The sequence below is a fragment of the Lepus europaeus genome, chromosome 3 (genome assembly GCF_033115175.1).
Source record: "Lepus europaeus isolate LE1 chromosome 3, mLepTim1.pri, whole genome shotgun sequence".
Lineage (NCBI taxonomy): Eukaryota > Metazoa > Chordata > Mammalia > Lagomorpha > Leporidae > Lepus > Lepus europaeus.
Genome location: NC_084829.1, coordinates 143,363,930 through 143,389,682, shown reverse-complemented (window position 1 = coordinate 143,389,682; position 25,753 = coordinate 143,363,930). Strand labels below are relative to the sequence as shown.

The 25,753-nt window shown below is 39.6% G+C and overlaps 1 protein-coding gene across 4 annotated transcripts in view; it reads left to right on the top strand.

Annotated features, from left to right (window-relative positions):
• Positions 1 to 25,753, top strand: part of HIVEP2 (HIVEP zinc finger 2) — a 224,519-nt gene that overhangs the window by 174,443 nt on the left and 24,323 nt on the right. For all 4 annotated transcript variants that reach the window (XM_062186857.1, XM_062186855.1, XM_062186858.1 and 1 more), the window contains 2 exons: positions 14,926 to 15,017; positions 25,371 to 25,415. The gene's annotated coding sequence lies outside the window, so the exon portion shown is untranslated. The remainder of the gene's footprint in view (positions 1 to 14,925; positions 15,018 to 25,370; positions 25,416 to 25,753) is intronic.

The window sequence follows — 25,753 nt, the reverse complement described above, 5'->3', positions numbered from 1 at the left end:
TATTGTTTATGTCCTGGTTAAACAGATTTATATCTCTGTCACTTTTGGTCAGAAATAAATTGATTGAATGTTTAAACTTTTTCTCCTACATAAATTTTTAATATAATTTATCTGTGTGCTAACAATATTCACAACAATTTTCTTATATCAGGTTACCAAAAGTTCTACCACTAATCTTTTTTAGGGTTTGGGGATACTGAACTTTCTCCAGCTCCAGTTAGGTTGATCACTGTGTCCTGTTGGGTTTCAGTTTCCTCAGCTGTTGGATGCGATGGTGGACTTGCCATGCTCTCTTACAGTCTCTGCATCTGAGTGTTCATGATGTGGTTTTTCACTCATTAGGCAAGAAGAACTCGAGTCCCAAACCCACTCCCATGGATCTATTCATGCTCATTACTTAGTTTATTGTTTAATTTATTTAGTCATCCATTCATTCAACTGCCATATCTATGGATTTCCTGCTCTGCCAGTCTGTCATGTGTCCTGTGGGACATTCAAAATATTTCATATATAGGGAGATCCAAGATGGCGGAATAGGAAGGGAGCACATTGATATTCTTCAGCAAGACACAGGTTAATAAAAGTGGAGATACTGCAGGGTCAAGGAAGAGTAGGGGAAGAAACAACAGAGGAAACTCTACCGGAACTAGTGATTCACAGCGGACCTGCGTGGAGAGCGTGGGAGCCCAAGTTCGGGACACCAGCAGCAGACTCAACGCACCAGCGCTGGAACGCGAGGTGAGCCGAACCTCCATAGCCCGAGACACCAGCGGGCAAGCGGAAAGAGGAGGCTAGAGGGAACGAGGCTTGAAACTCCGTGGGGAAAAGTTCACCAGGCTAACTAGAAGAGAGAGAGAGGAAAAAAAAAAAAAGTGACCGAAACGGACACGAGTTTCTCTCTCTCCGCTCACCCCTCAAGGGCGAGCAAGACAAAGAGCAGGCGCCATTTTGGACATACGTCATAAGCAGGGCGACCTCAGGTCTGCACCAGCCCTGAGCCTAGCAGAAAAACCTGACTCTGGGGGGAGGGGTGAAATAACTGGAGATTAGCATCTAACTTGGCAACCCAGTGGGAGACTGCAGGAGAATTGGAGCCCACACCGAGGGCAGCAGAGATTCCCTGTGTGGTCCTTGGGAAAGAGCTTCCAATCTCTGGCTCCTGTGGGTATATCATTTGCCTGCTAACTACCTCCAATTACATTCAGCTGTGTGGAATTACTTCCCTTTTGAATCAACAAAAGAAAGAGACATTTACCACACCTAACCTGGGAGTGTCATCTTGACACACCCTCAACCCTGAGGAACCAAACACAGCTCTCAGTCCACACCCATCTCAAGCCTCTAAGGCTCCACTAAAAGCAGACAGTCCACTTAATCTAGAGTCATAGTATAACAAGAAAAAAAAAAAAACACCACAGTGAAGAAACCAAATATCTCCAACATGCCATACAACAAACACAAAAACCAAGCTAACAAGAACAAGGAAGACACTATGACGCCCCCAAATGAAAAAGACACCCCAACTCAAGATTATGAAGATGAGGTGATCGAAGAAATGCAAGAAGCGGATCTCAAAATATTGATAAGAACATTAAGAAGTTCTCAAAAACAAATTCTTGAACTACAGAAATCCTTAAAGGACAAGATAGAAAATCTCTCTCGTGAAAGTGAAATATTAAGGAGGAATCAAAATGAAATGAAACAACTAGTGGAACAAGAAATGGTGATTGTGACGAGAAATCATAATGAAATGAAGAATTCAATAGATCAAATGACAAACACATTAGAGAGCCTTAAAAACAGAATGGGCGAAGCAGAAGAGAGAATATCAGACTTAGAAGACAGAGAACAGGAAAGGAAACAGGCAAACCAAAGAAAAGAAGAAGAAATTAGAAATCTAAAAAATATTGTCGGGAATCTACAGGATACTATTAAAAAATCTAACATTCGGGTTCTAGGAGTTCCTGAAGGCATGGAGAGGGAGAAAGGATTAGAAGGCATTTTCAGTGAGATACTAGCAGAAAATTTCCCAGGTTTGGAGAAGGACAGAGGCATCTTAGTACAGGAAGCTTATAGAACCCCTAATAAACATGACCAAAAGAGATCCTCACCACGACACGTCATAATCAAACTCACCACAGTGAAACATAAAGAAAAGATTCTAAAAGGTGCAAGAGAGAAACGTCAGATTACTCTCAGAGGATCTCCAATTAGACTCACAGCAGACTTCTCATCAGAAACCCTACAAGCTAGAAGGGAATGGCGAGACATAGCCCAGGTACTAAGAGAGAAAAACTGCCAGCCCAGAATATTATATCCTGCAAAGCTCTCATTTGTGAATGAAGGTGAAATTAAGACTTTTCATAGCAAACAGAAACTGAAAGAATATGTTGCCACTCATCCTGCCCTGCAAAAGATGCTTAAAGATGTGTTACACACAGAAACACAGACACATGGTCACCAATATGAAAGAAGGTAAAGGAAGGAAACCTCACAGCAAAAGATCACAGGAAGCTCAATTTCTCTTTGACATAGAATTAAACTCTGATGCACTGTTAGAGCAATGTGTTAAAGTAATCTATTATGTTCTCTTGATGTCTGTTAAATTCTAATTGTTCAAAAACAGCTGAATTTTTATTAAGAGCTATGGGTTATTTAACTATGTGCTTATTTTCAAAGACTTGAATAATCACCTTGTAACAATGATCAAATTTGGACTATGTTATGTCATGATTTTAAGGAATCTTAGTTCAACTAGATATTTTGGATTTTGATATTGGTCTATTATGCTATGTTATATGTGCGTACATATTGTATGTCCACATGGGGAAATTTTATTAAGTTTTATTTTAAATGGCTTTTAGATAAGATTGTCCATAAATTTAAGCTGCTAAAATCAATCAAAGATACATTTTAATTTGTGGGACCTGAATCTGTGTATCATATGTTTTAAACTTGTTGGTAGAAAGAAACTAAAAACATTTTAATGGTTGTGCTTAAATTTACTGGTTAAACAAACTACACCATCTTAGATATTTAAGAGGTGTTTTCAAATACATGATTCTAAAAATTTATAGAAGGCATTGGACCTTCTGGTAAATGTTTTATTAAGTGCTTATCTAAGGGTTGAAACGGTTTGCTAAGTATTCATGTAATATTGCTATTTTCAGCAAGTGATCTAGGACTTGCTCCCTCATTTCTCTATTCTAAGCCCAACTTGTTCTTTCATTTCTCTATTCTCTTCAAGGTAGGGAATTAATTCTATTATGAAGGAATCTGTAGGACGCACAATTTAATCTTTAGACCTTATAAGAGATGGCTAACATTTTTCTGTAATAGCATAGCCAAAATAAGAGCTTAAATAATAATCTCATAGCTAGATTCACATCGCCATCAGCGAAGTATACAGTAAGTAGAAAAAAAAAAAAAACCTCCCTTTCAGACCAAAGGGAAAGAAAGTTTTAAAGTGAGAATATAATTTTCCTCATGGGCATTGTCTACCTTAGAAAAACTACTACAGAACATGCCTGTGACTATAGACTTGTAGTTCAGGCCACCGAAGATTAGAGATGGGACATGGGCACTCCCTTGACTTGCATCCTCTGGTCTGCTTTAACACAAACTAGGAGGAAAAGAAAGCTAGGCATCAGAAGCAATGGGTGGCAGGCCTATTAATGGCTGATCTGTACGGTGATCTGCCCTCAAGGAGACCCAACAGGCCAGTCCACTGCAGTGGCTTTCAATGTGGTAAGTCTAGGCTTCAGCAGAAGTCAGCTTGTAAAGAGCTCTGGCAGCTCTGCCAAGAGTTGGGTCACTGGAAATGGACCTGCCCTGGACTCGAAGGATGCCCAGGTCAGAGCCACAGATCTTATTGGCTCCAAGCTGAAAAGCCCTTCACTCAGCCCAACTTCCAAAGTGACCACTGCAGCTGAGGGGATGGTCAAGTAGGGTCAGCAACATTGCAGGCAGAACTGTAAATTTCTTGTTAGAGATGTCCCCTGCCTTTACCTGGCCAGCTCTCCTCCCAGGCCAGCCAAGTAATGAAAGTCAACAGAGTGCCTTCCCCTAGGAGGTTCACACCTCCCTTAGGATATACGCCATGTGAAGAGATAGATAGGTCTGGGCCTCTTAACTTACAAGGCCTAAAGCCCACCAGATTATTATCAAGCCCCTTCTATCAGGTTCTATTTGCCTCTCAATCAGAAAACTTAATTGTAGCTTAGACAACACCTTTCTTAGCTCCTCTAATAATGACTCTGTCCTTTGTTCTAGACCCTGTCTAGTACACTTGGGCCTCATTCCTTTGTAATCATAACCTCTACTCTACCACCAATGGCTCTACTCCCAACCTATGTGTACTGATGGTCCTCTTCCCCACTTAATGCTGTATAATTGTTCAGACCTGGTAAATGCCACTCTTAGGATCATTGGTTACTATCCTCACCCTGTCTTTTATGACCTTGTCTAAATATGATCAGAGTCGGGGAACTTGGAAGGCTTCCATGGCCTTGGCAACTCATGACGACAGCCTAGGGTGGTTACTGGTGCCATAAACTAGAGTGTCAATTTGTTGGGTCAACAACAGGAGCCACTGTGCACTTGCTCCTGATGTGGGATCTCTGTCCTTAATGTACTGTACATTTTGATTTCATGCTATAACTAGTACTCAAACAGTATGTTTCACTTTGTGTTTCTATGTGGGTGCAAACTGTTGAAATCTTTACTTAATATATACTAAATTGATCTTCTTTATATAAGCAGAATTGAAAATTAATTTTAATGTGAATGGAAGGGGAGAGGGAGCGGGAGAGGGGAGGGTTGCGGGTGGGAGGGAAATTATGGGAAGGGGAAGCCATTGTAATCCATAAGCTGTATACTGGAAATTTATATTCATTAAATAAAAGTTAAAAAAAAATATTTCATATATAGTTTATTCTTGGTTATTATTTGGTTATTTATCTTATGGTTTTATATATGTATTTGGTCATATATATATTATGGTTATTATATTTCATACATATACCATATGTAGTTAATTTATAAGGGAAATAATTTGTATTCCAGATATTAACTAATAGTGTGTATTTTTTTTGTTTTTTAAATTTTTTTACAGGCAGAGTGGATAGTGAGAGAGAGAGACAGAGAGAAAGGTCTTCCTTTTGCCATTAGTTCACCCTCCAATGGTTGCTGCAGCCAGCGCATCGTGCTTATCTGAAGCCAGGAGCCAGGTGCTTCTCCTGGTCTCCCATGTGGGTGCAGGGCCCAAGGACTTGGGCCACTAATAGTGTGTATTTCTAAAACTCAACAACTTTTCTAAGATTAGTATATATCAGTTTCACATTTACATTATAAAAGATCTGTCTGATAAAGATATTTAAAGAAAGTAAAAAAGTGGTACATACATTTTTAAAAATATGCCTTAAATCTGTTCATAGAGAGTGACTTATAGTTTATTATGCTTAGAGACTTATTGAAATACAGAATATAAACTTTTAGATATTTTATTAAATGATTTGGACATTTATCAACTCAGATAAACTTTGCATAGGGTACTTCAAAAATTCATGGCAAATGTAATTAAAAGGTAGGTTTATTTTGGTACAAACATTTTTGAAATACATTCATAGTTTTTTTTTTTTTAAGATTTTATTTATTTATTTAAGAGGTAGAGTTACAGACAGTGAGAGGAAGAGACAGAGAGAAAAGTCTTCCTTCCGTTGGTTCACTCTCCAGATGGCTGCAATGGCCGGAACTGTGCTGATCCGAAGCCAGGAGCTAAGTGCTTCTTCTGGGTCTCCCACGCAGATGCAAGGGGCCAAAGGACTTGGGCCATCCTCTACTTCTTTCCCAGGCCACAGCAGAGAGCTGGATTGGAAGAGGAGCAGCCAGGAGTAGAACCAGCGCCCATATGGGATGCTGGCGCCAGCGCCACAGGCGGATTAACCCACTGTGCCACAGGGCCTGCCCCATAATTTTTTCATAATATGCATATGCCAAGAACTATTTGAAGACTCCTCATATATCCTAATGCAAAATACTCTTACTAAATAGCCTAATAAATATTGTTTTCCTTTAAAAATATTATTTATTTCTTAATTTGAAACACAGAGAGACAGAGAGAAGGACAGAGACCGAGACATCTTATATTACTTCCTAAATGCACACAACAGCCAGGTCTAAGCCAAGCTGAAGCCTGGAGCCAGGAACTCCGTTCTAGTCTCACACTTGGGTGGCTGGGTCCCAAGTATTTGGGCCATCTTCTTGCTACTTTCCCAGATGTGTTAGCAGGAAGCTAGAGAGGAAGCTGAGCATCAGGGATTCCAACCAGCATTCTCACATGGAATGCCAGCATCACAAGCAGTACTACAATTGAAGTCCCAGAAATATTGATCTTAAGATTGTTAAATGCATTAATTACTAAGGAAAAATGACTCTTTAAATGTATCAGGCCGCTCAACCAACTCGACCTCCTCATTCCCATTAGATGGCCTAGCCTTTATTTTTTTCAGAGAAAAAAGAACATATTAATGCTTTGCCTCAGTTTTTTCCCTCTGTTTAAAAGGTTAAAATAAAATAAAAGAATAGCAGGACTTGAAAGAAAGGGAAATAAAAAATATAAATTGAAATATATATTGCAATTGAAAAGACAAGAAAGATTTTTTTGAAAGATTTTATTTATTTATTACAGAAGCAGAATTTCAGACAGAGAGGGAGAGGCAGAGAGAAAGGTCTTTCATCCACTAGTTCAATCCCCAGATGGCCACAATGGCTGGAGCTAAGCCAATCCGATGCCAGGAGTCAGGAGCTTCTTCCAGATCTCCCACATGTGCACAGGGGCCTGAACTCTTGGGCCATTGTTCACTGCTTCCCCAGGCCATAAGTAGAGAGCTGGATCAGAAGAGGAGCAGCCAGGACATGAACTGGTGCCCATATGGGATGTTGGCACTGCAGGTAGAGGCTTAGCCTACTACGTTAAAGCGCCAGCCCCCCAAAAGATTTAATTCTGCAAATCATCTGGTCGACCTTGTTCTTTTGCAAAAATGGTGCTGTTGAATGTTCCATTCTTCAGAATATTTGTGTATGAAGTCCTATATCTTACTAATTAGTTTTAGAAGCAAATGGATAACTATAAACTTCTGTCACCTTTTAATTTTTGAGCTTGCTCTATATCATGAAGAATTTAGCACTGTAAAAGGATTTAGAAATCCCTGAATCCATCAGCCAACCAATAGGCAAAAAAGGTGATGTGTATGTGGGATTGCCATGTCTCCACAGGCTTTCTCTATGAAATTTAGTGTTGTGAACCAAGGACCTTACCTCTAGTAATGGTCAATGAAAGAACTGACTGATTTGGGGAAGATAATTTCATGGCTCTATTTAAAATGTTGATTTTATAAAGTTTCATTTGAGTGAACTTAAGAACAGAAAATCATTTATGCTTAAAATTGGATATAAATTAGTTATTTTTGTTTTGGCTATGAAATAATGTAATACTTGTAGAAATTATTCTGACTCCTGATTTTACTACCATTTGCACATTTGGTAAACATTAAAATTTTCATTAAGTTTGTTGTTTTCTTTTAAAAGTCAACAAACAGTTCAACAGAGAATTGTTTTATAGCCATTGTTATTTTCTGTTTGGCTGTAAAGTGTGGTTTATAAACATCTTTGCTTATTTAAAGTTCAACATCATTTATTCTTAATTTTTCATTCCTTTACCCCACTGTAAGGCCAAATTAATAAATCAATAAAAAAGAAGTAGTATGGATGGTAGAAAATAGCTGGTTGGAAAGTTTGGAAATGCCCTGCCATAGACCAGAACTGTCACAGTGTGCTGCAGGCATGAGTCATTCGTTTGACTTCTCTGTTCTCACCTTTTTCGCCTGTTGGTTAGCTTATGGAGTCAGTGATTTCTAAATCCTTTTACAGTGCTAAATTCTTCATGATTTAAAGTAAGCTCAAAAATTAAAATGTGACAGAAGTTTATAGTTATCCATTTGCTTCTAAAACTTATTAGTAAGACATATGACTTCCTTGATGTCAAATATTTGTTCAGGAAACCAAACTTCAGTGACAACTACAGTCTTGGAAACCGTGACATGTGTTGAAGGACACATGAAGGGAGAAGCTGGCATTGCTAAGGCCAGACAAGCACAGCCAAGATGCAGAGCGATGAGGGCACTATACCATTCTAAATCATCAAAGAAAGGTTAAATTGTGTTCAGTGGGCTGTAATTGACTCAAGTAGAAGGCCAGAGGACTTTTGAAAATGCAATCACTAGCAAATGTTGAAATAAAAATAATTTTCTCTGTGGTCTTTACCTGAACATAAGGTTGTTTTAACTACAACACCGTATACCCTAAATATCCCCAAGAACCAACATTCCACCACACACACACACACACACACACAAGTATATATGATTATAAGGAATTATATGGAGACTGGAATGATAAGGTCTTGATTTTTTTTTTTTTTTTGATAGGCAGAGTTAGACGGTGAGAGAGAGAGAGACAGAGAGAAAGGTCTTCCTTTTTCCGTTGGTTCACCCCCCAAGTGGCTGCTATGGCCTGCGCATTGTGGCTGGCACGCTGCGCTGATCCGAAGCCAGGAGCCAGGTGCTTCCTCCTGGACTCCCATGCAGGTGCAGGGCCTAAGGACCTGGGCTATCCTCCACTACACTCCTGGGCCACAGCAGAGAGCTGGACTGGAAGAGGAGCAACAAGGACAGAATCCAGCGCCCTGATTGGAACTAGAACCCCATGTGCCAGCGCCGTAGCCGGAGGATTAGCCTAGTGAGCTGCGGTGCTGGCCCAAATTTTTATTTCAGTTAACAAATGTATTCATCTCCAAGTCTAACATTGAGAACTCTGTACTATCTTATGTTAGTATTCATAGTTTTCATTAAAAACTTAACTCATTGCCTTTACCTCTATAAAGTATTTTTTTTCTTCTATGTAGGATTGACTTCTTCCTCTTTTGTGGGCTCCCTTGTACTCTGTATTTATGTGAAGACACCTTTAATACTTCACTAAACTTACTAGTTTACAAATGTCTCCCTCCGAAAGCTCTGAGCTCTTAGATGTTGGGCTTGTCTTTTCCATTTATACATATATTGCAAATTTAGCCCATTTTCTGGCATATAGTAGGTATTCAATAAATATCTAAACTTTCATGAAATAGTCAGAAACCCTAGTTAAGAAGGCTTGGGGCTGGCGCTGTGTGGCATAGTGCGTAAAGTTGCCACCTGCACTGCCGGCATTCCATGTGGGTGCTGGTTTGAGTCCCAGCTGCTCTACTTCTGATCCAGCTCTCTGCTGTGGCCTGGGAAAGTAGTAGAAGATGGCCCAAGTCCTTGTGCCCCTGCACCTGTGTATGAGACCCAGAGGGGCTCCTGGCTCTTGGCTTCGGATCAGCGCAACTCTGGCCTTTGCGGCCAATTGGGGAATGAACTGCTGGATGGAAGACCTCTCTCTCTCTCTCTCTCTCTCTCTCTGCCTCTCCTTCTCTATCTGTGTAACTCTGACTTTCAAATAAATAAATAAATCTTTAAAAAAATTTTTTAACAAAGAAGGCTTACATGACAATTGCTAATACACATGTGCCTGCCCTTGTGGCTGGCTTTTTTTGTTTGCTATTTTTAATGTACCCCGTGCCTTGTTTCCTGCCTGTTCTGTGCTCCAGCACGGCCTGCCTCCTGAGAGGCAGCCAATAGACCAAAGGTAGCTGTGGGACCTTTCTTCTGTTAATTGCCACCATAATTGTTTGTATTTAAAGGGGATGTGATGAGATATTTCTACATGTATATATGTTATAGTTTCTAGAGCCAGAATCCTAAGCAAATGGCAAAATAAACTCATTGAGACTCTGTTTGCCTTGGCCTCCTCTTGTGCAAATTGTATGGGAGTCCCTCTCTCCATACATCTTGACTTTTCAAAGCCTTCTCCTTGTCTCATTTATAAATTGGCCTATATTCCAAAATGACCATTTCCTCCTTTCCTATTCATATGTTGTGTTTTTCCTTCAAACACCAACCTGTGTCTTCATATAAAATCCATTTCTTTTTTTAAAGATTTATTTTATTTATTTGATAGTTACAGAGAGGTAGAGAGAGAGAGAGAGAGAGAGAGAGAGAGAGACTGGGGTCTTCCATCTGCTGGTTCACTCCCGAAATGGCTGCAATGGCTGGAGCTGCACTGATCCAAAGCCAGGAGCCAGGAGCTTCTTCTGGGTCTCCCACATGGGTGCAGGGGCCCAAAGACTTGGACCATCCTCTACTGCTTTCTCAGGTACATTAGCAGGGAGCCAGATTGGAAGTGGAACAGCCAAGACTGGATGGGATGCCAGTGCTGCAAGCTGGGGCTTTAACTCACTGTGCCACAGCACTGGCTCCATCAAATCCATTTCTAAAGAGGTAAGTGTATATCTTACAGTCACCAAATTGATTGAAGTGGCAGAGACTGGAGGTTTCCAGCCTGTGCCTGCCTTCACCTGCCTCTTACTACTCTTGCCCTGGGCCACTCTTGGCACTCCAAAATGGCACTGTGAGCTATCTAAGCTCCTTCTTTTGTTGGGGCTGAAAGAAGGGAAGATAGCTATCTACAAAATCTTGTGAAATTCATGGATTGTATCTTGAACCCTGATTTCTCTTTCGTGCCCTTCTCCCTCTTTTAGCCACTACTTTTGAATCTTTTCTACTCTCTACTAAAAAATTAAAATACTGTGTCTTTTCTCTAGTGAATGAATAGTATTATTCATTCTTTTACACATATCATGCTTAAACATTTCTTCTAACTGAGAAATAGTGATGTCATGTCTTGTTTCTAGATCCTTTTGGCTATTTTTTCATAGAATGTGTGCAGTCTTTTTTCCTTGTGACAGCTTCCATCCAAAGTGTGACTGGTTCATCTTATCATCTCTCCTACTTAAGCTGTGATCAAGGGGGCGGTGCTGTGGTGCTGCAGGTTATGCCACAACCTGCAGTGCTTGGCGTCACATGTGAGCACCAGTTCATGTCCCAGCTGTTCCACTTCTGATCCAGCTCCCTGCTAATGTGCTCGCAGAAGATGGCCTAAATGCTTGGGCCCCTGTTCCCATGTGGGAGACCCAGATGAGGTTCCTGGCTCCTGGCTTCTGCCTGGCCAAGCCCTGGCTGTTGTGGCCATTTGGAGAGTGAACTAGCTGATGGAAGATTTCTCTCTCTTTGCCTCTGCCTCTCTCTTTCTGTAACCATGCCTTTCACATAAATAAATATGTCTTCTAAAAAATAAATAAAATTATAATCTAGTATTTGTTTAACCTCAGCTAAAACAAGAATGATAGGAAGGTATTTATAGTTGCCTTAGAGGCTTGCCAGTGAAACCTAAACCTCTTTCAAAATTCATTCAAGAGTTATATTAAACCATTAAGCCATCACTACTTTAAAGTAATTTGGAAGAGTAGAGGATAGAAATAAACAATCCTAACAACAATGGATATTTTAAAAATATTTGTTTATCTTTCCGTCTTCAAATTATTAGCCCTACCTGACCCTTGTTTAGGTTAGTGATAATAATCTGTAAACATCCAAGAATAAATATCTAATTCCAAAGATTTTTCTTCCCTACAGAGAGTAGAAAGACAAAGAACTCACCAGAACAGAGACAAGAATACTCAGGCTTTCCAAGTATTTGTTACCCATAGGAGATTAAGGATTGGACAATATTTTTAAAGATCTCTCCCATAAACCTGCAGGCTGATGGAAAAATCACCCTACATTTAGTAATGTGAAGGTTAATTTTCACTTCATATTTTGGAGTGAATTTTGAATAACTTGAGAATATTTAGCAAGATTTGTTAGCACTTTCTGAAAATGTGTTAATTTTATTAAATATTAAGTTTTCTTTACCTATTAATTTCCTGTGAATCCAATAATCCCAAAGTAAAGAAATGACAGTCTCTCCTCATTTTAAAAAAATGTTTCCTTAAAAAATATTTGAATGAGAAATAGACCAAGACACACACATACACACACACACAACATAGAGTGTCCTTTTACTTGCTGGTTCACTTCCCAAATGCCTGTAACAGCTGAGGTTGCCTGATGGAAACAAGGAACCAAAAATTCATTCTAAGTGTCTCAGATGGATGGTGGGAGCCCAAGAATTGAGCCATTACCTCTGACTTCTGGGTAGCATTAGGAGGAAGCTGGAGCTGGGACTCAATCCCATGCACTCTGATTTGAGACATGGCCGTCCTGACTGAAGTCTTAACTGCTTGACCAAATGCCTACCTCTCCCTCTTCCTTTATTCCATGTTTAAACTTTATACTATGTAAACTATGGATGTCTAGAGAACATAAGTTTGCACTCTCAATACCATTTGAGGAAAGAGGCAGAAACTGACCCCAAAGATTCTCTTAAAATTAATGCTGTGATGGTTTCTCTGTGTCTTCATTGTAATAATGCTACTACTTCTCCAGGATGATGTCTGTGTGTTTCATTTTAGCAACAACAATAATTACTTTCTCATAGGTGCCATTATTGATTCTAATTTGCAACTATGATTTGTGCAGGATTGTTTAAATCTGTGTTGTATCTTTCATGTTAATACTGTTGGAATCTTTGCTTTAAAATCATATTAATTATCTGGAAGTTTCTGTAACATAATACATAAATATGATGTTATTACCATTGCATTTTGTTTGTTTTTCAAGGAAAACCCAAATATTAAAAGAGGTCATGAGCTGCAAGTCATGCCATGGAACCAAATTTTGAACGCTCTCACTGAGTGGGAAGGGGGATATAACCTTTTTATAACCTGGAATGTCACATATAGATGTGAAAGGGTTGTTTCCCACTCCCTGTGGCCATTGTCTTGAAAGCAAGACTGGAGAAGCAGAATCAAAATAGAGAATGTGTCCTCTGCCACAGCTTCTCTGGGGCCCTCCTGTGCTCTGTGTTGTCTGTGGGGCAGGCTGGCAGGAACGATGATTTCCGCAGGGCATGGGCTTGAGTACTGATCTCCTGAGAATTAAGCTCTCCTTTTCCCTTCTTGTCTGTGAGTTCAATGACTAGGGGTTGACCAGTAAATCCTAGAGTCAGTAAATCCTACAATGTGAAAAACTCTATCTATAGAATGTCAGCCCATTTATGTCGTGCGCCAGTTTTCCAAAGAGCTCAGTGATTCCTTTTATTTATTTATTTATATTTTTTTTCTGAGAGAGCCATACTTCACTGTAGCTGTGATCATATTATCAAGGTACACTTTTTGGGTTTTTTGGAAGTACTTTAAAAAAAACAGTGATATTTGATATTTGGTGTGTTAAAAAGAGCTAGTTAATTATCTTATAGACCATGTATTTTAATGATTTCACTGCCGTCCCTTCAATATAAATCAATCATGGTTTTTGACATTGATGAAACTCTCAATTTTAATAATAGTAGAGTTTGACAGGTGTCATTTTGAGTGCCGGCAAATGGTTGACTTGAGGCAAGAAGAACAAAGTTTAAAAAGGAAAATAATTCTAGCATTTGCTTAATAACTTGCCCTTTGCAGCAACAGAATCTTATCTGACCACCCACATTCATCTGGTCTCTGACGTGGTTCTTGCTTCAATTACAGAAGCTATTTTTTGCACCTTTTTTGTCTTTTGAGGAACCGAGTGGGCCTACTTGCTTGTAATGATTCATGTCTCAAAGTGCACAGGGTGTCCCAAAGTCCTACTGCAGTGATGTGCACAAAAGAGGTGGGGTGGAATTAAAGCCAAGGATTGCCTTGAAGTACTTCGAGTGCACATATGGACTGGCATTGAAGGAAAGCATATTTTAATTCTTGTGTCTTAAAGCTTTAGTCCTTGCTGTGAGGATTTTGGTGTAATAATGTCAGAAAAAAAAGCAATACTTTTTTTTAAGATTTATTTATTTGAAAGTCAGGGTTACACAGAGAGAGAAGGAGAGGCAGAGAGAGAGAAGTCTTCCATTCACTGGTTCACTCTCCAGTTGGCCGCAATGGCCAGAGCTGTGCCAATCTGAAGCCAGGAGCCAGGAGATTCTTCCGGGTCTCCCACATGGGTACAGGGGCTGAAGCACTTGGGCCATGCTCTACTGCTTTCCCAGGCCACAGCAAAGAGCTGGTTTGGAAGTGGAGCAGTCAGGATACCAACCGGTGTCCATCTGTGATGCCAGCACTGCAGGCGGTGACTTTACCTGCTATGCCACAGCGCCAGCCTCAAAAGCAATACTTTTTAAAAAATAATAGATATATAGTAACCATCTATGAGTAGTCTACTAATATTTTTAATGAACTTTTATACTGGAAAATAAACCTTCTGGAGATGGTTGATGATTAATCAATTTGAATTAAATGGTTTAGTCTCTTGTGTTTCTTTGGATCAGACTTGGATAAACATTCATTCTAAATAAGAGAAAGTCCCTTCCTTCAGTACTCAGTAGAGTATGTGAAATCTCAGAGTTGTACTTTGCTTTGTTTGGATTCCACTTTCAGAAAATAATTTTAGCCCAGAACATAGCATTGCTGGAATAAACTATACAGAAGAATTTGTGGCAGCCTCTTTCTGTGTAGTTGAGTTGCTGATGCACCAAAAGAAGTTTTGTAGAAATCTTAGCTGTAAGCAGAATGTAGCATGGATGCAGTGACAAAATGTCTAGTTCCAGCACATCAAGTTTTAGCTCTAGAATTATTTTTGAAATTGCCTCTGCTTTCACGATTATATGCAATTCCCTCTTAATACAAGTATTTATCTAAAAAGATCTAAATTGTGTTAAGAGAAAGGAAAATTTTTGTTGACAGTAAGAGATTTCTTGAGAGATCCAATTCCAAGTTTTCTTTCCTAAAAGAAGGTGTTTTGTGTGCATGGAGAAGCATGCCTGTGAAATTCACTGCAGTGTCATCGTCTTTGAAATATTCACTCATTGATCTTTCAGATTCCCAGAAGTTGTGCACAAGTTTCAACGGGAGAGTTGGCGTCTTGCAAAGCAGACAGTTGTGATGCACTGTTCTGATATGAAGATAACAGGTTAATAATCACAATTTATTATTTTATTCTATTGTTTCTACATGTAATTTGAAAAGCAGTTCTGGCCTACCATGAACTTGTATGTGAGCTGGAGTTGACATCAAAAGAAGAAGCAATGTATATTTCATCTAAAGAGAAGAATGTTGTGAGAATTTTTTTTAGTTTTGCTGTTCATAATAATATCAACTTTAATGATAACTGGCTTAATTGGGATAGCCTCATTGAGAGAACTTCTTTGAGTTTATTTTCATGTGAAATTCTATTTAATAAATTCTTAATAATCCTAATAGTAATTACTTTTGCTGTATATTGGGAAAGCTCTCCACTAGAAAAGTGAAATCACAATTGTAAAAAGATTTGTGGCAAAATATTAAAGGCACCATGCTATAGTCAAAATAAATCATAAATGTCTTGACTAAGCATGAAAATTCTACAAATATCTGCAGTGATGTCTTCATTGCAGCCCATATGGAAAAATAAAGTTCAATTTTCCCTTAGGTTTTAAATATCTGATTAGGTTTTAAGTATGTCAAATTGTAGGGTGATCGTTACAATGTTTGTATTTTTCTCTGAAAATTCTCTGAATTGCTTGGCAGGATTTTATGTAACACATGTATTCCTTCTTCTACTGGCAACTTTTTGCTCATTTTAAAGAGAACCAAGGTTAGGAGAATTTCTGCTAAAAGAAGCATTTGTAATGAATTTGGCTCTCAAGAAGGTGCCTTCTAAAAAGCATTCTGGGGAAATAAGTCTTTATTCAGATGGACGCTGCCACTGGTCCTGTCTTTCTGGAAGGTCCTGTCTCCCCTTACCTGGTACCCCCTGGGCATGTGCACTTCAAGCAGAGGTCAGGCCACAGGTGTCTCAGTGGGAAGCGGTGTTTACAGTGTTAAAGCAGTAGTACTCTGACATGCCCACGCACTGCTTAAATATTTTATAATTGGTCTATTGCATTTTACAGACAAATATATGGCCATCACTTTTAAAATGTCATTTTATAATTACTAGCATAACGCATACAGCTATATAAGGGGCCTTCAAAAAGTTCAAAGAAAACGTAAATTTTAGAAGAACTATGCATAGGATTTCAAACTTTATTTTGCACCCAAATAAGTATGTCTTAATTCCATTCCCATAAACGTTTTAAAGTTCTCTTGTGTTTTCTTTTGAACACCACCAAATTCTCAAAAAGACCAAATAAGTATTTTAATGTTCAAAACTGTTTTGTTATTAAATTATTGGAAAGAGCAAAGGGTGGAGTTTTATGCCTGTCATTCTGTCCTATGATTATTTAGGATGTTATTCTTTAATGCACACTTGACTTCTGCCACCACTCAAGTGGTGATTAATTTCCTGAGGTAGAGTTTTTTTCTGTGATAGTGTTTTTCTAAGCAGAATGTTCCAGATTGACAGCCCCGGGTACTGTAGGCCTTTTTTCATCAGCAGAGCAAGCCTGCCTTGCTGCCAATCCCACCAGCTGTTCTCCTGGAGGGACCTCTGAGGAGGTCTGTATGGGAGATCAGTGCTGGGTCTTTCCTTTCGGGGCCTGTCTGAGGAAATTAGTTAACTGGGTGCCAAGTTTATTTGAGTGGGGCTATGAAGAGGGGCCGAAGCAGACTCAGAAAAAATGGGACCTCTCCCTGTGATCCTTTTTCCTTTCTTTTGCTTCAATTCCTTTAGTTCTGTTACCAATGAAATAGCCATGCAGAAGGTAAAAGCTTTTTCGACTTCCCCTTTCTGAAAAGGAGTGAATCTGCTAGAAACTGCCTGTCTTCACTGGCTGTAAGATGCCCATGGGCTGTGTGTATCACCATCCACAGGTTACCTCAAAGTCAAATCTTCTGAGTTTTGTCACCTGGTAAAATGTCTCACTGCTCTCACAGCTCTTAGAAACGTTAGGGAGCATTGTAGATGTGAGTGTGAAACTGTGTTTGGAATACCGCTCCTTTGTTGGCAGTGGGTGCCAAAAATGACTGTGTGGGTTTGGTTACCATAAAAAGAAATCTCAGTGAATAAAATGATAACTAGCTGTTTTCGTGTGAGAATTGCTCTCACGTTGCATCTTTAAATGTGTCAATTGATTGGAATAATCAGATTTTACTTTCAATATACTATTAGAGAATCTGAAAAACGATTTGAATCTATGTGATCATAGAGAAATAATGTAGCTATAATTAACTGCAATACTACAATCTTTACAACTCTAACTAGATGTATGTTGAGAAAATTTAGTTAAAATTATAGTTTATACAATAGCACGCTTAAATGATTTGTAATAATATTATGAGGTCCAAAGAAAGTATTTTCTTAGACTGAATGATCCATTTAATGTAAATTTCCTTCTCTAATATACTTATATAAGTGTTTTACCATCTACAGACATTTTCATACATTTTAGCAATAAAACACATGATCAAGATTTTATGCAATTTTTGGAATAATGAAGTCACTTACTAAAAGTACCACCCCTAACAAAAATAGCATAAATGTCCTATCAGACCTTAGACTAACTTTGAAAGACCTATGGTTTTAAAATGAATTTATTGTCCTCAGTTTAAAGTGGGGGAGAGCAGCAAAGAAACTTTTGAACCCTCCCAAATCCTGCTTTGTTGGAAAGAGAAAGACATACCATACAACACATGATTTCACAGAATGTTTTTTTTTCTGGGATAAAGCAGCTGTAGACAACCAGTCAATAAAAAGAGTCCACATTTTAAAATATGATCTGTAAATTCTCAAAAGGACCCATCACTCATTTTTCTCTTCCTCTTGCCTTTCTTTGTATTTCTCAGAAACTTCTAGAAGGGAAGTGATTTTCTGGGTAGCAGTTAGTTGAAGGATCTACATCAGCAGTGTGGGAGAGAATAGTGAATCCTCAGATACTGTTTAAAATCCAGTGTAAAAGATTTGTGTGAAATAGGAATGACTTCCATTCCGCTGGAAGTATTTTTAAGCCTGTCACTGCAGTGAAGAGTTAGACAGTGCTGTTCAGAAAAATGCTGACATGAATGATTACCTACTGATGAAACTTTTGGTTCAGATCAGAAAAACAGAGCTTTTCGGGCACAAGCCCCGAATATAGAAGCATGGTGCTGGCTGGAGATAATCTAGTTTCTTGGTAAGATAGTGGGACATCGGCCGGCGCCACGGCTCACTAGGCTAATCCTCCGCCTTGCGGCGCCGGCACACCGGGTTCTAGTCCCGGTCAGGGCACCGATCCTGTCCCGGTTGCCCCTCTTCCAGGCCAGCTCTCTGCTGCGGCCAGGGAGTGCAGTGGAGGATGGCCCAAGTGTTTGGGCTCTGCACCCCATGGGAGACCAGGAGAAGCACCTGGCTCCTGCCATCGGATCAGCGCGGTGCGCCAGCCGCAGCGCGCCAACCGCGGCGGCCATTGGAGGGTGAACCAACAGCAAAAAAAGGAAGACCTTTCTCTCTGTCTCTCTCTCACTGTCCACTCTGCCTGTCAAAAAAAAAAAAAAAAAGATAGTGGGACATCATAGGTAGGCTTATCGAGAAATTCTCTCCCTTTTAGGAGATTTTCCTGACAAACTATTGCAGTGTTTTTTAACTGGGATCACAATTTTGAATCTTAGAAACCTTCTGGATGGCTGGCGCTGCGGCTCACTTGGCTAATCCCCCGCCTGCGGCGCTGGCATCCTGAGTCCTAGTCCTGGTTGGGGTGCTGGATTCTGTCCCGGTTGCCCCTCTTCCAGTCCAGCTCTCTACTGTGGCCCGGGAAGGCAGTGGAGGATGGCCCAAGTACTTGGGCCCCTGCACCCGCATGGGAGACCAGGAGGGAGCACCTGGCTCCTGGCTTCGGATTAGCACAGTGCGCTGGCCGTAGCGGCCATTTGGGGAGTGAACCAACGGAAGGAAGACCTTTCTCTCTGTCTCTCTGTCTCTCTCTCTCTCACTGTCTAATTCTGCCTGTCAAAAAAAAAAAAAAAAAACCAACCTTCTAGATAATAAATGCTGTTAGGAAACTATAGAATGATCCTATGTCAACTTTAGCAAATTGATTTTTAATAAAATATAGATAATATCTTTTAAATATTTGTTTTTTTTTTAACTTTTAGTTAATGAATATAAATTTCCAAAGTACAGCTTATGGATTACAATGGCTTCCCCCCTCCCATAACTTCCCTCCCACCCACAATCCTCCCCTTTCCCGCTCCCTCTCCCCTTCCATACACATCAAGATTCATTTTCAATTCTCTTTATATACAGAAGATCAGTTTAGTATATATTAAGTAAAGATTTCAACAGTTTGCCCCCACATAGCAACACAAAGTGAAAAAATACTGTTGGAGTACTAGTTATAGCATTAAATAACAGTGTACAGCACATTAAAGACAGAGATCCTACATGATATTTTTTAAAAATTAATTAATTTTCTATGCCATTTCCAATTTAACACCAGGTTTTTTTTTTCATTTCCAATTATCTTTATATACAGAAGATTGATTCAGTATATACTAAGTAAAGATTTCATCATTTTGCACCCACACAGAAACACAAAGTGTAAAAATACTGTTTAGTACTAGTTATAGCATCACTTCACATTAGACAACACATTAAGGACAGATCCCACATGAGATGTAAGTACACAATGACTCCTGTTGCTGACTTAACAATTTGACACTCTTGTTTATGGCGTCAGTAATCTCCCTAGGCTCTAGTCATGAGTTGCCAAGGCTATGGAAGCCTTTAGAGTTCGCCGACTTTGATCTTACTCTGATAGTGTCATAGTCAAAGTGGAAGTTCTCTCCTCCCTTTGGAGAAAGGTACCTCCATCTTTGATGGCCCCGTTTGAAAGGCAGTTACAGAGAGAGAGAGAGAGAGAGAGAGAGAGAGAGAGAGAGAATCTTCCATCTGCTGTTTCACTCCCCAAATGGTCAAAATGACCAGAGCTGGACCAATCCAAAACCAGGTGCCAGGAGCTTCTTCTGGGATGTGTATGGGCCCAAGGACTTGGGCCATCCTCCGCAGCTTTCCTAGGCCATATCAGAGAACTGGATCCGAAGTGGAGCAGCCCAGACTTGAACTGGTGCCCAAATGGAATGCCAGCAGCACAGACAGTTAGTTACCCACTATACCATAGCCCCAGCCCTGATAGTATTTTTTTCTAATTCATCTTATTCTTCTAAAAATTAAACCCCAAGACAATTAATGTTCTAGATAAGTTTTTGCTCTGATAGTAAGATATCTGCTTTTGAATATTATGTAAATCACCATTCTTTATTTTTTGATCTATTCTCTGATAGTAAAATATTGTCTTTGGATTTTATTTGGTGCGTCTGTTGTATGCTGTGTCCATAGTGAATGAGAATTATATCTACATTAGTGTAGTGGTTTCAACTCATTCTTCTGAGCCATAAAAATTACATGTTTGATTTTTTTAAAGATTTATTTATTTATTTGAAAGTTAGAGTCACACAGAGAGAGGAGAGGCAGAGAGAGAGAGAGAGAGAGAGAGAGAGAGAGAGAGGTTTTCCATCCACTGGTTCACCCCCCAATTGGCTGCAATGGCCAGAGCTGCAGTGATCCGAAGCCAGGAGCCAGGAGCTTCTTCCAGGTCTCCCACGTGGGTGCAGGGGCCCAAGCACTTGGACCGTCTTATACTACTTTCCTAGGCCATAGCAGAGAGCTGGATGGGAAATGGAGCAGCTCGGTCTTGAACCGACACCCATATGGATGCTGGCGCTTCAGGCCAGGGCATTAACCCACTGTGCCACAGGGCCCGCCCCATATGTTTGATTTTAAAAGTACTACCTCCTGGCCGGCGCCGCGGCTCAATAGGCTAATCCTCCGCCTTGCGGCACCGGCACACCGGGTTCTAGTCCTGGTCAGGGCACCGATCCTGTCCCGGTTGCCCCTCTTCCAGGCCAGCTCTCTGCTGTGGCCAGGGAGTGCAGTGGAGGATGGCCCAAGTGCTTGAGCTCTGCACCCCATGGGAGACCAGGAGAAGCACCTGGCTCCTGCCATCGGATCAGCGCGGTGCGCTGGCCGCAGCACGCCAACCGCGGCGGCCATTGGAGGGTGAACCAACGGCAAAAAGGAAGACCTTTCTCTCTATCTCTCTCTCTCACTGTCAAAAAAAAAAAGTACTACCTCCTGGCTAATAAAAACATTGTATTCTATTTAATAATTTATTAAATCTATTGTTACAGTAAATAAAATTTTGTGTGCTTATTTGTTTATGTTTTAAGCAAAATTATTTATTCTTTGTGAGTCATAGGATGAGGAGTGATAAGAGCCTAGTTTTCACTTGTGACACTCCTATTTTCCTTAATGTAATTATTTCAAAGAACAAAGGAAAATAATTTACTGAGAGAATGTACCCTATTCCCAGCAGGAGGTGCCCAATTAATACTTCACATATTTTGAACAGTATTTAAATTATGATTTTTTATGACTTCTAGGAAATGGCATTTTGTGACCAGTTTCTGTACCTTAAACTTGCAGAGCTCATAGACTCATATTTTGCAGGAACCATTGTAAGTTCAGATATTCCAAATCTTGAAGTTAGTGAAAGTATTCAGGGCACAATGTTATTGAAGATATATTGTTTTAAATTGTGGGTGAGATGGAGCTCAGCCAAACTTGGATTTGAAGACCAATTGTGCCATTCTACATCCCTAAGCATCACCCTCAACTATAAAATAGGTGTGATGATATCTATAGCAATGGCTGTTGTAAAGATTGAATAAGATAATATATGGAAAACTCCATAACAGTATTCTGCATATAGTAAATACACAGTAAATGACAACTATTATTATTGTTATTGTATGTTGAGTGTTGCTTATCAGCAATGCTTAGAACCCGAAGTGTTTCTGATTTCATATTTTTGGAATACTTGTGTATACATAGTGAGATATCTTGGGTATGAGACCCACGTCTAAGTATGAAATTCATTTGTATCTCATGTATCCCTCATATACACAGCCTGAATAATATTATTTCTTATTACTCCTCATATACACAGCCTGAATATTATTTCTTAATTTAAATTTATTATTATTATTATTATTTGACAGATAGAATTAGACAGTGAGAGAGAGAGAGAGAGAGAGAGAGACAAAGGTCTTCCTTCTGTTGGTTCACTCCCCAAATGGCCACTGTGGCTGGCGCTGCGCCGATCTGAAGCCAGGAGCCAGGTGCTTCCTACTGCCACAACAGAAAGCTGGACTGAAAGAGGAGCAGCTGGGAGTAGAACCCAGTGCCCATATGGGATTCCGACGCCGCAGGTGGAGGATTAACCAATTGAGTTATGGTGCTGGCCCCTTAATTTAAATTTTTAAAAAATTTATTTATTTATTTGAAAGGCAGAGTGGTGAGTGGTAGGAGTAGATCCTCCATCTGCTGGTTTATTCCCCAGATGATCAGATTGGCTAGGGCTAGTCAAGGCCTAAGCCAGGAGCCTAAAATTCCATCAGAGTTTTAGCCATCTTTTGCTGCTATTCCAAGCACCTTAGCAGGGGACTGGATTGGAAACAAAGCATCCAGGACTCAAAACTGGTGCTCCAATATGGGAGGTAGGTGTTGTAGACAGCAATTTAACTCACTGTGTCACAATGCCTATGTGTTTTTAAACTAACTTTATTTATTTAATTTGTGAGAGAGAGGGAGAGAAACCCAATGCAGATATCCCATGTGAGTGGTAGGAACTCAATTATTTGAGCCATCACTGCAGCTTCTCAGGGTGCACAGGAGCAGGAAGATGTAATCAAAAGCTGAGCTTGGACTGGAACCCAGGCATTCTGATACGGGACATGGGTGTACCAAATGGCATATTAAGCACTGGGCCAAATGCCTGCCCCTGAAGGTAATTTTATATCACATTTTTAGTGCATCCGTGTTTTGATGGGAACCCATTACATGAGGTCAGGTGTGGAATTTTCCACTTGTAGTGTCTTGTCAGTGCTCAAAAAGTTTTGGAGTTTAGAGGATTTTGAATTTTAGATTTTCTTTTTTGAAATTTTAATTTTTAATTTATTTGACAGGCAGAGTTACAGAGTGAGAGGGAGAGGCAGAAAGAGGTCTTTTATTGCTGGTCCATTCCCCAGATGGCTACAACAGCTGGAGCTAGGCTGATCCAAAGCCAGGAGCCAGAAATTTCCTGCAGGTCTCCCACATGCATGCAGGGGCCCAGGCACCCATCCACATCATCCTCTGCTGATTTCTCAGGCATATCAGCAGGGAGCTGGATTGGAAGTGGAGCAGCTGGGACTGGCACCAGTGCCCGTATGGGTTGCAGCTTAACCCACTACACCAAAATACCATCCCTGAATTTTGGATTTTCTAATTAGGGATGCTCAATCTATGTTAGCATTAGAACTGCAAATGTAGTAATGCCATTATAAAATATTAAATTTGGTAAGTAACTTAGAAAACATTCCATTCAAACTCTGAGTCCTATTGAAAACGCAAACATTTCTCTCTTGAATTGGAAATACACTCTACTTCCATTTTGGAGAATGCTTACGTCTGAAAGTTGGACAGAGGTCATGTCTACATGAACTTTAAATATTTAGTTAATTAAACACAAAATCCAGCCAAGTGAGATTCAACAATGTATATGCTTCTTGCTAGCATGGTGGCTGGATTTGACAGGAGCAAGTTTGCTTTGGAATTTTAGGTCTTCACTTGCCTTTCAGAGGGTGCTTCGGAAAATTGCTGTGGAGTCATGGGGGCACTTCAATCCCATTGTGAAAGTTTTCACAAAGTAAGGCTTTCTAGGCTGTTTGGTGGTCTAATTTCTGTGACAGTTGCGTTACAAATCTATTTTGCTTCAAGACTGTGAGCAGTGGGAACTTTGATTACAGATATCTTGCTACAAATATCTGGGGGATGCTGATTTTTCACCCGAAAGATTTATTCTTTGGGAATTTCCATGTTCACTTCCTTTCTTGTCATCATCAGAGAAGAGGTGTATATTAGGAAGCCAATTTGCCATGGGAATAGGAGCAGCACTTGAGTTTCTGTTTGGGAATCTACAGTACATTTGCATAATACTATCTTTTTTTATTAATCAGTGTTTTACTTAGAAAAGTGAACATACCCAGGTTGGAAAAAAAATAAGCAAAACTTATTAAAAGTAAGAAGGTAAAAAATAAAATCCCTTCCCCCACCTTTCTCTGACTCCCTGGTTCTACTTCTGTGTTAAAAGCTACTTAGTGGGGCCAGCACCGTGGCTCACTTGGTTAATCCTCCGCCTGCAGCACTGGCATCCCATATGGGCGCGGTTCTAGTCCTGGTTGCTCCTCTTCCAGTCCAACTCTCTGCTGTGGCTCGGGAGGACAGTGGAGGATGGTCCAAGTGCTTGGGCCCCTGCACCCACATGGGAGACTAGGAGGAAGCACCTGGCTCCTGGCTTCGGATCGGCACAGCGCCAGCCATAGTGGCCGTTTGGGGAGTGAACCAACAGAAGGAAGACCTTTCTCTCTGTCTCTCTCTCACCGTCTATAACTCTACCTGTTTAAAAAAAAAAAAAAAGCTACTTAGCATCCCAACAGGAAACTTCTGTTTATCACCTATTTCTCTTTTACACAAATGGGATTGTAATATTTTCTTGCCTTTATATAGCTATCTCCTGAGTGAGTTTCTATGTAGGTACTTATAGCTGTAATCTATATTTTATAATAGCCAGTTTGATGGCTGAACCATAATTTATTTAAATGGTCTTTGTATATATATCTTTGTGCACTTGTTTACACCAATGGAATACTTGAGCCAAAGTGTATGAGCTTTCTTAGACTGATGAACACTGCCACATTGCCCATCAAGGACACATCTCAGCTTCCATCATAATTGATATAATTTAGCATGGAAGTTCTCAGAATCTTCTGGGTACATAGATGACTCCCTTATGGAAATCAAGTACTCCTTTAAACTCTGACACTAAGTTTCAAGTCTTCTGGAGCCATTCACTGTCATCTGTCTCACTTTGTTGGGATGTAAATACCTAAACAAAAACACATTCTTTTAAATGTTCAAATTTAGAGGTGCAATAAAAAAAAATCCACGATACTGAACGTTTTGATATTTAGGGAATTAGAACTAAGCTGGTTATGTGCAAAAAAAATTAAGATGTTTTGTTGTAGTAATCTTACATTTTAGAAAGTATTATGACTTGTTAATGAATTTTTGAGTTATTTTTGGACACAGTGTCTTTTAAGATACTGACTTAGTGTGGCATATTCTGAAACAGTTCATTCCTGTTTTAGGGCATGCAGCATTGTAAGTCCTATACGAAATGAACTGGAAATAGGAATTTAATTTGTATTTGCATATAACAGTGTATTAGTTTAATACGACATTCTTTCCTAACTGCATTTGTTTTGTACCCAGGAAGCGTCAGGACAATCATGCCCTTGAAAACTTTAAACTCTTCAGGTAACCACTTTATTTTTAAACTGTCCCAAAAATATGCTTTGTTTTCCATGTTATGAAGACTTGTAGTGGTTTTGTTTAGATGCACTGTTCTCCTTTTGCAAAGTTACGTGATAATCTTTGATTCTTATTACCTTGGTCTAGCACTAGTAATAGCTGTTTTTAAGCTATAAAATATACTTATATTTAATATTTATATATTATATAAAATGTTCTATGTTTTTACATGCTATTTGTTTTGTATATTTTATTAAAATGCGTTTTATACATTATTTACATTTAGACTATGGTAAACATTTTATATAAACAAATATTTTATATTAATTATAAATTATATCACT